We start from the raw sequence: 13,108 nt of genomic DNA, 5'->3' as shown, positions 1-13,108 counted from the left end.
AATCAAAAATTTCCACTGGAAAGGTGTCTGGTAACTGCAGCGAAGGTGATTCAAAAATTACTAGAAAAATTAGGAATTTAAATTTTGGTTTTAGATTTTTAAAAAATGAATGTGTAAAAAGTATGTAAACAATAAATTATGTCACTGGACCAAAAATGGCCCAATGACATTATTATTTCCTGCTTATTTTTCTTCCCTGTCTTCTGTTGCATTTGAGTGAAATCCCTCAAAATGTTACTTAAAAATGGTAATATGTGGTGCAGTTATCCTTTCATTAGGAAATAATCAGCATTTAATGTTTCTGAGCTCTTAAAGATAAGAAAAATCAAGAAAAGGCAGTGTCTCTGCGTTCTTCAGTATATAGGGCAGATAATACAGAAGGCAACAAAACAAAGACATCTTTAAGGTTGTTCTCTAATAGAAGTAAGAGAGACAATTCCATTGAAGCAGCTTAAATATTTTCATCATGTTTTAAAAAACATTCTTGTGTGTTTGTCCCATTGTTAGAGGGCACAGAATGCATATACTGTGTCTGTGTTCAGATGCAAACTAGGTTTTACTTCGCAGAGCCACCTGAACTTAAAATATCAATGTCTGAGAACTGAGTAATTCATTCCAATGTTTAAGAAAATTGTGCTAACATATTAAGCATTTAAATATCAGGGATGTTTTTTTTTGAGCTATTATTGGAGAGCTACTTGGGAACTGCTATTATGATTTGTAGTTGCTATGGAAACTTGTTAATACCAACAGTTTGGGAACAAGAAATTGGAAGAAATTTTTGCATTCCTAAACCCAGTTTCCTAATAATAAAAGGGACAATTGTGGATTATCAGATTGTTACCAAAGCTTTCCACAAGATCTTAAGTTCATTAATCTACAGAAACAGGAGAGAAAAAATTATACTAATAAACTTTTATAAAGAAATAGGAAGAAATAATGATAGCTATTTTTTTCATCTTTTGCAAACTAATCAATTCAAACCCCAGGATTTTAATATATTCTCACAGAAATATAGAGCTGGTCATAAAGAAGTTTTGTAAAAACCCCAAACAACTCCTAAATTATTTTAATAAAAAAGTGAGATAATTATTACTAAAACCCACTAATTATTACATGAAACATATGTGCTTTTAAAGTATTTAATTTATCTTCTTTGTTCACTTCATGTGATCTTGTTACAATAAAAAACATTTATTAATATGATGGTTTTATACTCATTTTGGAGCCTGATGACAGGGGTCTTTTATTTGTGGATTTCATGCAATAACATATCTAGAAAGACTGAAAAATGCTAAAACAGTTTTGAGAATGAAAACACTTGAGCTGGCTAATATTTTTTAAATATTGGAAGGTAAACTAAGGCTACTGCAAAACAATAATGATTTTAATTCTTTTGCAAAGTTATTTTTAAAATGGTGTTTTCTTATAGCATGTTTAAATTGATTCTTATGCATCAATGTTTTTGTTGTTAATTTCTAGTGATAAGATATTAGTAAACAAGATTTGAAGGAAAGCTTTTTAAATTTAAATTTGAAAAATTGTCTCCCAATGCAATTTTATTACTAAAATTGTTGTTTTCATGTTTATCCAATTTGGTAAAAGTTTGATTTATTTCTGGTAAAGTAACTTAATTTTGGCACACAAAGTCTAACTACTCTAAAAAATTTTATGGCATTGCTACTCCTCTCTTTGAAATTAATGGCTTTCTTAAGAATCATAAGCGGAATTTTTAAAAAGTGACATCAGAAATAAAACATTGACAAATGTCACCTTCCTAGGTGCTGAAAATTTTCTTAGAGTATTTAATTTTAATAATATGTTTTTGTTTCAAGCTAGTTTAAATTTCACCTGGATGCTTTGTGTTTGAGGAGGCACCTAATATTTTATAAAATTCATGTTCAAAGTTACCGTGGCATAAAAATTTGAATTTAAGTATTGATTAAATCTCTTCATTTTGCTTTCCTGCTTGTGAATTTTTCAATTGATTTCCACAGGGATATGAAAAATAGGTTTTAGACAGAGATAATCCACTATAATCCCAAAACAGAAATCAGAGGACAAAATCGTCACAGCAATAAATTATTCTTTTAAACATTCTTGTTACCTTGATTCCTCCAAATTTTTCGAAATCCCCTGCTTAAGGTCACAGGAAATATGAACCTCAACAAAAAAACTTAAAATAAGGAGGTTGATAATACATTTTTAAAAATTATAGATTATTTAAGATAACATTATTTAATTATATTAATTACCATTTATTCTTTTAAATTGCTAGTCATATTTATAGTAATGACACTTTTTACTATATCTCCACTGCGTGGAAATTCTGTTTTCATTGATTAGATAATGCTTTACAATGTTGCATTAAGTTCAGAGTTGGCTCCAGTCATTTCACATCAATCTATACAAAAACATGTGTTCTTATAGACAGATGGGCACAGACCAATTTCTGTGAATGGAGTCCTGTACTTGGAATTTTAAGGTGGGGGAGAATGAACTTTGTGGATGTGTTTTTGTGATTTTCCCCTCCCTCCTTACTTCTGTTAGCCCAGAGTTAGAAAAATTAATTTTTATGCAACATGCATATTTGTCTTCCATGGATATACGCTGGCCGACATTTGTTTGTAAAATAAACTGTTTTGCACCAATTACCATCTGTTTAAGGAAGTCAATATTGTACACACATCATGCTCTGATATGACCATAGAGATGCAAATGAGGTTTTAGGAAAGAAGAGTAAAGATTTAGGAGCAGGAAGTTAGTATAGTAAATACAGGCATTTTTGCAGTTGCCCTAAAAATGCACATTAGCGAGGATGGTAGGACTCATGTTTAAAAGGTTTGCAATATAATTTTTTGCTGTGATCAATATATTTGGTGGAGGGAATGTGTAATTTTTGATATTGTATAGATGCTTTATGGACTAATAACCTTTTACAGTGCACATAAACTACTACCCAGAAAATTTCCTGTTTAATTAGAGGGATAAATTATAAGTAGAAATTTCTGTTCAATAATATTACTTCAAGAAATTAATATATAATACAGTTAGAACATTTCATTGTGTACTAATCTAAGACACATAATGAATCATGCAGCACACAAAATTTGGAATTTGAATTTTGCAATTGTTTTAACTTTAGCTTTATTTCAGTGTAATTACTCAAATACTGTTAAAACATGCACCAAACTGGCTATGACAGAATATTTTGTTAGAGGATGTGTGAATTTCAAGGATTCTGGCTGAATGGAGGATTCAAAATCGGTGCATTCTTGGAAGGGAGGTAAATTTGAGCCAAGCTGACCTCTCTTTACATCTAATGTACAAGCTAGGAATTATTAGTGTTCACTCAGAGAAAAGTTTTAATGCAAGCTGAAAATACTTATTTTAGAATAAATATGGAAAATGGAAGGACTAGCTTACCTATTTGATTAAATGCAAAAACGAGACTGCACGTAGGATTTTGTTGTGCTGTGATAGAACTTATTTTACCAGTCACTTTCATAACCTTTAAACAGCCTTAAATAGTACATATGAAAAACACATTCATAACAGATTCCCCATAGGGAATTTTCTTTGGTTTAAGAAAATTTTATTAAAGATTGGCATTGCAAATAACATTTTTCATAACTATATGTAGACCTGTTAAAATTTTTATTAAAACTGGAGTTTGGCCTGTTCTTTTTCATCATTCTATCAGATATTAAACTCCAGCAGCAGCTGTAGGAAATGGAGAAAGGGATTTTCAAAGGGATTTGAGTCTCCCTGTCTCCGTGCCTTTAGTGATCATATTATCATAACTATCGCACATAACAAAGCTCTAAATCTGTAATTCAGATAAAGTAGTCAGGACTTTGAAATACAAAAATCCAAACATATGCTGTAACATATTTTTTTGCAATGCTGGCTCCTCTAACACGGATTTTGTAAACTTGGGGAGGTATCCAACAGATTTTGTATACTAACACATGCTAAACGACATTATTACTTAAATGTTTGATGGAGATTTAATTAAAGGTATGTTCCATTATACCTACAGTAGTTCCACTAAGAATGTACCAGATACTGTTCTACCAGATGTTGAACAAACCACTAAAGGTTAATAAGAAGTGATGTTGGGAGCTTTTTTTTGGTCTGAATTATGTAAGCTAAACTGCTGAGGAGGCAATGCCCATCTTTTCAACAGTGTGAGTCCTGTTTCATGAGGGGACAACTCAGCATAATGCTGTATTGACATGGTAAGTGTGAACACAATTCTCTGATGAACTTATAAAGCTAAAGATGCAATGTAATAAACGTTAAGGAAGCTAACTTGTAAAATGAAAGCAATGCAGTGCAAAAGAAATGGTTTCTGATGTATTTTAAATATGTCTCTAAAGTTATTTACATTGAGAAGATGGTTTTGGTATGAAGTGCCTAGGGAAAACCAGAGATGTATTGTGAAAAGTTAGGAAAACTCTAAATCTCAATATCAAACCGGCTTGTAAATGAGCAGTTGCATATATATTTATTGTAACACTGCCTTCTGCTGGTCACACCTCATTTATGATGTAAGTGAAAATGCTGGATAATAATGAGATGTATTTATCTCAAATTATTCTCATTATGAAATATTTGGTGCTTAGGGAACATTTATTTGGAGATAATGTACATCTATCAAAAATGTCTGCATCAATGATAAACACATTGCATCTGCACTATATGCTTAAAATTTTTAATTTGATATTTTCTTGACCTTTTAATATATAACATACCAGAGAGTTATCAAATCCTTACACTTTGTTGTTAAATTGATTCCTGGTTTTACTTATTTCCATAGAGTTAGAATTTCTGCTTGTTTCTGGGTTTTCATCTGGGGGGCTCTGGATGTCAGAGAGCATACACCAAACAAGACATCTGCTGAAAAATTTCTGTTTCATAACAGAATGTCTATATGTAACAGAAGTTAGGAGACTGTTAGATCTGTGTGTTTATGTACACATTTTAGTGAGTGTTTGCTTAAGTTGCACTTTTTGTTACTAAGTACTTTATTATTCTTCATCTGGTAATTCAAAATACATACATATATTATAATAATTACTCCTTAGAAGAAAAATACAAGATTTTGAACACAATTTGTTTTGCTTTCTAGCATGTCTAACAAATGTTCTTCTATAGAATCCAACAAGCTGCTGTAAGAAATGTTTTCTGTTTCCTTAAGCATGCATAAACGGTGAAAAGTTTAATGTGAATTTATAAAGATTTGACTGCATGTCTGTCAAAATTAAGGAAAATATTTATTACTGTATTGTATCTTCATCATAATAGGTTTAAGAAGTATGAAATGACACTCTATTTCAGTCTGACATAAAAACCTCAAATTAAAAATCAAATATTTGGTAGGTGTTAACTCTAGTTGTACAGAATATAATGGTTAAACCACACATTTACTTAGTGAAAACATTGGCATGCATGTCTGGCTGCCTCCAGTAAAATTAATGACTAGATTGTGCAGTGTGGGAAAATTTTTATTTTACTTTGGTTTTCCTCAAGAACTGAAATCCTGCTTCAGTTGCCTGAGGCTACATTTTTAAGCACCTTTATTACAGCACAGATAAAAACCCAGCTATCTGACAAAATGCATTCTGTTTTATTACAAAGGATTACTTCAAAAAGCACAATTCTGTTCATTCTGGGAATAATTTAAACACCAAGAATCCCTATTGTATGGCAAATAAAAAGTAATTATCCATAATGCATACTAAAATTGCATTTTAATGGACAAGACCTATGTGAAGATATGCAGATTGAGAAATTTCCATTTTTAAGTTCCTTCCAAGAATTTGTGGACCTTGCCCAACTGCCCAAGGAGGATTGTACCCTGACTCCATGGGATCTCTGTCTGAGCAGCAACTGCAGATTCCAGCCTTGAAATCCTCAGAGGATCCCTGTGGTCCCATCTGACCCTTGTAGTCTATGAACCTTAAGGTTTTAATAATCAAAGACCAGCCTAACCCCATGTGTGCATGTTTTTAAATTCCAAATCTCATCTTAGATGTAACAGTAATTAAAAAGTCACTTGCAAAGTGATAATAGAGTCAGACTTGTAAGAGAAGATATAACAACATGCATAAGTACTCCATGGCTGTGCTAGGAAAGACTAGGTGCTGTTACGATGTACAAGGGGGAAGAAAAAAATACCTGTAAGATTTTAATCTCATGGCAGAAAAAGAGTTTTAATATTCACGCAGCCCATCAGGAACAATTTTCCATTAAAGGAGTTGCTGTTATCTTGTAATAGATGACATTTAAACCAAACTGGTTTTCCAGATTGACAGATTTTAAATGAGATTCCTCATTTCTTTATATTTTTGTGTGTTTCTTATTTGCAAGCATCTTAGTGATTTGTTCACTTGCATGTGTGAGCTCATTTGTTTGTTTACACACAGCACACATGAGAATGAAAATCCCACAGCCAGTTTTTGTTTGGGTGGTCACAGCAGCACACAAACATGTTTAAACCTGAGTGTTAAAGTGTGTGTATCCAGAGAGATAATATGTGATAGTGGGCAGCATAATTCACTCTCATTTCCCTCTGTTAGAAATGACTGCATAATTCATGAATGTCAGAACAAAGTCAAGCCAGGCACGAGTCGCACGTGGACATCCCTAATGAATGTGCATACTACCTACTGCCCATCAGATAATGCCTAAATAATAGATATTTCATGTGGGCATTCCCTTCTCCTCCTCTATTTTTAGTTGTCAAATTAGTTTTACAATATTGTGTTTATAAAAGTTTTTTACATTGCCAGTGAAAAAGTGTGTGGGGATTCCTTACTCTCGCTCAGGTTTCCTCGTATGTAAAGGCAGCAGAGTGTATTTGGCACTCTGCTTTTAGGTTTTCAGCAGTATCTTTATGCACATCTGTATTTTGCCTTCAGATTTGTGTCTGTTGGCTCAAACTTTTATGTTTTACCTACAAGTGTTTTGTTTTGTTTGTACCATATGTGTTATTGTGCAGCCTGTAATGAGCTATTTAGAAGTTCACTTACTGTATACGAACAAGTAGGAAACCAGCAATTGTTCATTCCTAAAATAGCAGCCTTAGAAACCTGTTGTAAATAGCAGCCTTATTAATTAGGGTCCAAATGTGTAAATAATTGAGTGCTATCATCTACATAAGGAAATATATTTCAGAAATTTAGAAATAGGAGTTGAATTTTATCAAATACGTATACAGTACTTCAAATACCAAAACACTGTAAGCAAACCAGCAATGGCATTTTGCTTCCTCAACACATAAACATACAAGCAATTTTCATTTCAATATTTTTGTTCATTCTGCCTGGAATTCAGAAATAATAAAGTAACTGCAAAATTGCTAAGTACTTTTTTTTCTCCCTAATTTTATTGGCCTTATTTACTAAACGAAATATTTTGTTGTTTGTAGCATGAAAGTATTATAATGTGGATAAAATGCTCCCATTTGTAATATGGATTGCAGATTATACATAAAAAACATGTGGATTACCATGATTAAATATGTATAAAATCAGCATAATCCATTCATATGTTTGTAAGGGCCCAGAGTCCTCCAGAGAGAGACACAAATCCACTTGATGTTCTTGAGTGCTGGATCTTTTTTCCTCCCTGATTTTATCTAAAATATGTGTAAAAATTCAAAAGTCAAAGGGATCCCTGTTGGTTACAGCTAAGTAGTCTCAAACATGTATATTTATCCTTCCTAGACTTGGTAAAGTCCTGTGCTTACATGTATAGAGTAGTTTTGGTTTTGGGTTTTTTTTTTTTTTTTTTGGTTCTGGTTTCATGGAGGGAAGGTTTCTTTTGAGAATTCTCATTTCAGTAAGCACCACCTGTCTTTTAACTTTTGAAGTAGATAATTTCTAAGTAAAATCTCACTCTCTTAGGGACATCATTCCTCATGTGTCTGTACACATTGAGAAGAGGTTCTGCACATTTTGGGAGAAGTCTGTGAACTGTTTCATTGTATTTTAAATAAAACAGCTTCTTTCAAGTTTTCCAACCACCTATTTTGTTCAGATTTTCAGAAAGATGTAATATGAAGAGATAGGTAAAATAATTGAACCAATCACATGAAATACCAAGATAGGTAAAATAATTGAACCAATCACGTGAAATACCAATCTAACTTGTTTGCATGCTTTTATGATTTGTTTTTTTCCAGTATAATTTCAAATCCAGAAATATAAGTTATGCGTTCTCAGGAGAAAAGCAAAAAGGTGTCTGTCTAGAAATGAGTGTCACGTATGTGCTTGTGTGCAATAATGCTTGTAATGTAGGGAGAACCATCCCCTGCTATGGCCAGGTGTGACTCTTAGCCTTTTTGCACCAGTTTTACACCTATATGATCTCTTTGGTTGTCTCATACATTCCGCAGACCTCTTCTAGCTTTCACAGGAGCTGAGTGAACTACAGAATAAACATCCTGCTGTATGATTACTGTATTCCATAAGAATTTTAAAAAAAATCTCTTTAAAAGCATAAAATGTTTCCAACGCATTTCCTCTGCATTGGTAAGAATCAAACAATTGGATTCCTTTCTCAACTAAGTGGAGTCAAATAAGTGTAATTTTTCAAGATAGCCACTGCTGTAAATCCTGTAAGCAATATTATCGTGATCATTTTGGGGCACCAGACAGGTATTTAACAATTTGGTTCAGGTTGCCTGGGACAACAAAAATACCACTATGCTGCGTCTCAAAGCTTCTGAGAGGATGAAATGAGTTGTGACATACCAGTGAAGATTAAATTTGTAACAGATAGAACACCTTAGAAGTACTATCTTATGATTTCACAGTGGCATTAGGAGACTTACTGCAGTATTTAAGCAGTTAGAAAGAATGCTGGTTATTAGTGTTTGAATTTTGTAAAATAGGATTTTATTGTCTTTTAAATAACCATGACAGCAGTTTGTATTATCCAAGCACAACATTTTTATTGCTGTGTATTACTTTTGGAGAAGAGTTTTTCACACTCCCATGTATAAAATCAAGGCACTTAAGCAGGTGAATACTTTTTTCTGTTGTTCACTTTAAGCATTAAATTATACAGCCTTTTTCTTGTTTTTGTTGTTTTCCTTCTCCCCTCTTTTTCTGGTCAGTGGCTTAGAGGGGGAAAGAACAGAAACATTCAGTGTTTGTCTCAGATAACACTGAAAGATCAGATGTCCAAAAATATTCTAGGCCTGCACATTTTTACATATGGTAAATTACTTTTAAAAAATAATAGCACAATTTCAGATGTCAGATATGCCTTTATCATATGGCTTTATGACATGACATTACCAGGACATAAAGTTACTATGCTTTATGTCTGAATTGGATCACATCAAAATTTCCTGGCATATCAAGTAACAGAAATAGAAACTTGTTCCTAAAAATAATGTCTAGAAATCTTCAAGTATTCATCAAACCATTTGAGGGGAAGCAGGCATGAGCCTCTTTCTCTGCAGTAATCTCTTAAGGCTCACTAGGCTCCATATTACAATTTCCAGTGTTACTAATTTGTGAAAGTTACTTTAAAATATTAATCTCTCCATTGGCAGGATTTTTTAATGAGCCTCCAGACTTCAATGGGTTAATTTTCAATGAGGGTCGGGTTTTATATGTTTATGTTTTCTTAGCCTTGGTCAGGAGAAGTGGCTTTGCTTGCCCTTGTGCTGTGCCAAAGTGATAGGGTTTCATTCGTTTGAAAACCTAGCACATCCCAAGAGGTTACCTTGGTGTAGATTTCTTTCTTTCTGTATTAAATCGCTCATTGTCGCAAAGTGACTGGTGCTGCTGGGCTTTGAAAAGAACTTCTAAGAGGTTAAAAAAAAGCTTCTGTATAGAAGGATTTTTCAATTCTGCAGACAGAATACAGTTTGCAGCTGTTTGACTTGTGACAGCGATATGGATCTGATTGTATACAGTGTACTAGGAGCCATGGATGCAGCTGGAATAGAGGTTATAAATTTTAAAAGCAATGCAGATTTTGGCCATTAATTGGCTGCTAATAAAAGCAAACTCAATGGGTTCTAACTGTGGGAGCCTGTAGCTCTGTATCTGATATCAGGAATTCATACACATTACACAGTTTTAGTGATTCAGACCACGACTAATTGAAATATGAGGCATACTGATCAAATTTAGCATTACCAGCATGCACTCTGGTTTGGGACTGTATGGCGACAAGGTAGCATTTATTACTTATTCTCCATAACACTGCCTGATTGAAATATCTAGCTATGTTGTCAGCAGAGGCCCAGCTGGGCTTTAGTACAGCTAATTAAGTCATTAAAAGAGAGGTCAAGCAATCTAACTCTTGCATACTAAACTACATAAAAGTCTTTATTATTTTTTTAATAAGTCAAGATTTGAATTTTTAAAGAAGTTTGTTTTAATAATAAATGCATTTGCTGACTGCTTTGTCTAGATTAAAATATGCATTTGTTAGCAACAAAGTGAAAACTTCTTGAGGCTTAGTTTAATAAGAAACCTAGCAGAACTAAATCTTGTGCAATTTTTTTAAGTGTCTGAAAACTAAGCCTAATTCAGAATGATAACAGAAACATGACTGTCCTTGTGCTGGCAAAGAGAACCTGGCTCTTTACTGCAGAAACCACATGTGTTTCCTAATGGAATATCTGTTCATTGGCATGTTGTGAGGAAGAAACACACCTAAAGGGAGAGGTTCCAGGAAAGCTAAGTACAGAATGATGTTGGATGACTATTGTTGCCTATTTTATGAATTTAGATGCAAGGGAGTAAAAGATGGAGTGAAGCACCAAAATTTCTTTTTTTAATTTGAAGAGCAAGTCTATGGGTTGCCTGAATTTGGAAAAGTAAAGCAGGGAAAGGATAACAGTATTAGTGACTGGTGTCAGAGATGCTGTGAGATCCTACTCTGTGGAATTTATCCTTCATAGGTCATCAATGACCTTGCACATTTGCATCAGCACAACACTTTGGCGTGGGCACCCCAAATATAATGATGACAAAAGTATTCCAGAGCTGCAAATGGATGCCTTGTTGATTCTCAGATTCAGTGAAAGGCTTGTGAAGCACTCACCTATTTCCTCGGTAAATTTAGGATGTTTTGGTTCAGAAACACAAATTCTGGTGTCCCATGTCCTTCCCTCTGTATGTTATGTTACAGTGACTGGGAAGAGACATCAGTAAGTTACCTCAATTATGCATCCAAGGCAAATACCAGATACAACAGCAGGAAATGAGAAATTGTTAGGTTTGTTTTATTTTTTTTTCAATTTATAAATCTTTTTTCCAGCTAAAGAAGCAAGTCTTAAAACCCCAAATCCCTGATGTTAATCAAGTGGTTCCTCTGAGGTCAGGCTTTACTGCTGTGAAGTGGGAAAGTGCAACTTAGCAAGGCATATATTTCTAATGATATCACATACTAGTATTGATAGGCTCTTTCCAGTGCTGTAGCAAATGGATCTTACTCCTCTTCTGTTTGTTTCTTTGTTTCAAACTTGGAAATTTGTTACTCTCAATCTCTGAATAAACCATACAAATTGTAGTGTCTAGTTTAGAAACATGGTGCTTTTAAAAACAAAAATAATTACATAAAAAGTGGTTAAGAATTTGGAATATAGGCAAAAGGAAGTAAAGATATTGAAGGGAAGCTAATAAATAATCCCAGAGGTGAGTTGTATATGTTTTTCTCTCTTCTTTAAATGATGTAGTATTTTTAAGAGAAAAGTATCTTTATACAGTAGGAAGAGGGTTATGATAGTAATTGCTCTTTTCCCTATACATTAAAAATCTGACACAAACCAACTTAATCTGCTCTTCCTTATGGTACAACTGCTGATTTACTGTGAATATTTTCCTGCTTATGTTTGTTTTATTACTTGAAACAAACATGATATGTTTGCACCTCATTTAACTTACCAGGAGGTGCAAAGGTAGGAGCAGAAAGGATGCCTTCTGTGCAGTTTGCTGAACATGTGTTTCAGAACTTTGCTCTTTTTCAATGCTCTAGTTTCTCAAACTAAAGATGAGATCCAGATGCAAAAATCCAAATGCTTTTATATGTATATATATATATATATATACATATATATATATATCCTATTAAATATGAACTCTGAAATAATGTACATGGTTTTTCTTAATCTGTTAACTCTGAAATAATGTACATGGTTTTTCTTAATCTGTTATCTTTCCCCCACTTAAAATTAGTAAATTATTCGTAAAGGCAGCCTTTTTTTTCCTTTTGGGATCTTGAGTGGGTTGCAGCAGACAATTAAATTTTGCAAACTGATATAAAAGAATATTGTTTACTTCAGTGAAGAGACATAGTTCATAATAACCTCAGTTAAGAGAATGTAATGGTAAAAATGATGATGTGTGGTCCAGCAAAATGGACTGGAGCAGTAGCAGTGGGTCAGAAGAATGACTCAATAAATGCTCTCTCAAGAGCAACAACCTTACCTTACAGTTGTCTCTGATGATGGCCCTAAGTGTGTGCCAAGGAAAGAGCAAGAACAGAACTAGTGTCTACTGTAGCACTTTGCTTTAAAGTCCTCTTTGCCTCTGATAATTTCAGAAGTTATCCAGATCTTGTTACAGATTGTCTACCTAATGTTTCCTAATGGATTTTTCTTCCAAATACTAATTCTATCTTCCCTGGTCTCTTTCTCTATGACAGCTATTTACTCCGAGCTGGTGGGAGACACAAAGTCAAAGTAAGGAAACACGAGCATACTGAAGTAAATTCAAGTGTGAGTGAAGCCTAGCAGGGAGTATTACCCTGAACTAGAATACTGTATATTCTTCATTGTCAGTGACAACAGCAAGGTATGATTATAATGAGCTGGGCTGTAATTATTGTTTTGATATTCCTGACTAAACTGATATCAGGGAAACTTATAATCTCTTCTAATGGAAGAAACTAGCACTGGTTTTACAAAGAAAATTCTGAAGTGTTCTCATAATCACTTGCTGTCTCCTAGAACCTATCCTCCAAACCTGTTGAGATGTGTCCATGAGTATTATGCATATGGGTGTGCATCATAGCACTCTGTGTTGACTGTAATTAATAATTCATATTATGTGATCATATTTCACTGTTTTTCTAA

At 33.5% G+C, this 13,108-nt stretch overlaps 1 long non-coding RNA gene across 1 annotated transcript in view; it reads left to right on the top strand.

Moving 5' to 3' along the window:
* LOC141729143 (uncharacterized) overlaps positions 1 to 12,818 on the top strand; it is a 165,162-nt gene extending 152,344 nt beyond the window's left edge. The window contains exon 3 of the long non-coding RNA XR_012580401.1: positions 12,679 to 12,818. This is a non-coding gene — a long non-coding RNA (uncharacterized LOC141729143). The remainder of the gene's footprint in view (positions 1 to 12,678) is intronic.
* The last annotated feature ends 290 nt before the right edge of the window (positions 12,819 to 13,108 follow it).

The sequence above is a fragment of the Zonotrichia albicollis genome, chromosome 5 (genome assembly GCF_047830755.1).
Source record: "Zonotrichia albicollis isolate bZonAlb1 chromosome 5, bZonAlb1.hap1, whole genome shotgun sequence".
Classification (NCBI taxonomy): Eukaryota; Metazoa; Chordata; class Aves; order Passeriformes; family Passerellidae; genus Zonotrichia; species Zonotrichia albicollis.
Note: the sequence above shows the minus strand (reverse complement) of the source record. Positions and strands in the feature narration are given on the sequence as shown.